The 1,436-nt window shown below is 41.9% G+C and overlaps 1 protein-coding gene across 1 annotated transcript in view; it reads right to left on the bottom strand.

Annotated features, from left to right (window-relative positions):
• The window catches only part of zgc:56622 (uncharacterized protein LOC326033 homolog), a 13,613-nt gene that overhangs the window by 10,533 nt on the left and 1,644 nt on the right, over positions 1–1,436 (bottom strand). The gene's annotated exons all lie outside the window — the stretch shown is intronic.

Below are 1,436 nucleotides of genomic sequence, written 5' to 3' on the forward strand. Positions count from 1 at the left end.
GCAGTTGTCATCTAGGCCATACATTATGTCAGTTAAAGCTGTTTTTTATTAGCTGGATGACAGATAGTTCTTTAATTGTTTTGTTATTTTTTTTCTCTTCATGTGAGAAAACACGGGCTTGAACGTGGGAATGCGTGGACTGTGCTGTTGCGGTGTTTGGATAGAAAAATGGGAAAGAACATGTGTGATAGGATTTCTATTGTGGTGATATACAGAGAGCTGATAGCACACTGAAGTGTTTCCAGTTCTTGGAACATGGTTTTAGTTAAATGTGTATGATAAATCTAAAACTCGGAGTTGAATCTCTCAGGGCTGGTGCTGGTGAGGTTATGGTGCTGTACGCAAAGTCAGAAGGTGAGAGGTGAAGGCGCCACCTCGGATTTTAGGAAACAAGACCTTAGTTTAGATATTTCAAAACACCAACGCAGCAATGCTTAACGGTTTTTGCTTGTGACTATTTATAATGTATTAATGACTACTTGTGACTTGCCAAGGCGCTGATTGCACCCGTTCTAGGGACTGCTCGTGATTCCACCAGAAGCACCATGGTGCACCCTATTCACAATGGCATAAAGGTGCCCAACAGTACCTTTATGGCATCTCTACATAAACAAAATTGTAATTTCAGTTGTAAAGAATAAGTCTAACCTCCACTTACTAAAGCAGTATGCTATTCAAGTACTATTGGTTTCGGTAGCTCATTTATTACTTGAAGATGTTGATAAAGTTGTTGATGCCTGACTCGTCTTTTCGTCATACCTGGAGAGCTAACTTCAACGCCGGCTGCAAGCGAGCTAACATTAGCTGCAGCTGCTGCGGGGGACTTAATTGGCTTAACCTAACATGGTAACATTCCACTCTTCAGCTTGTAGATATATTTTGTGTTTGACCAGGTGAGTCCTCAGGTTAGATGTGTTGCCCTGGCCAGCTTTGCACTTTGCGTTACACAGTCCATGCACGTGCCCTCGCTTTATTTCTGTCTATACCGTAGTCTCTCGCCCATATGTGCTCCCATGTACCGATATTCAGAACCGAGTGATTTAACGTAATCTGAACTCTGTAGTACAGAAGGAATTTGGACTGTACCTCTAAAAGTACGGAGTTTGGTACCCAACCTTAGCCCCAGAAGAGTCCCTCTACTCCATGGAGAATACTGGTCTGGTCTTTTTTTGACAGAAGCCACGGCCCATCTGCATCTAGCACAACAAAGCAGTTTGCACTGACAGGAAGTCAGTGCAAACACAGACACAGACACAGAAACGGTATAGATAAAATATATAGATAAAAAATTTAAAATAAAATACCCCGTGCAGTCAGTCAGTGAAGATTTGACACCACTGACGATGAGAAGTTCATCTTGAAAGTGGAGAAACACACTGTTTTGTATGGTAAATGGTAAATGGACCTGTACTTGTATAGCGCCTTTTTTAGTCTTC

The sequence above is a fragment of the Morone saxatilis genome, unplaced genomic scaffold (genome assembly GCF_004916995.1).
Source record: "Morone saxatilis isolate NCDOM2014 unplaced genomic scaffold, NCSU_SB_2.0 Contig2, whole genome shotgun sequence".
Lineage (NCBI taxonomy): Eukaryota > Metazoa > Chordata > Actinopteri > Moronidae > Morone > Morone saxatilis.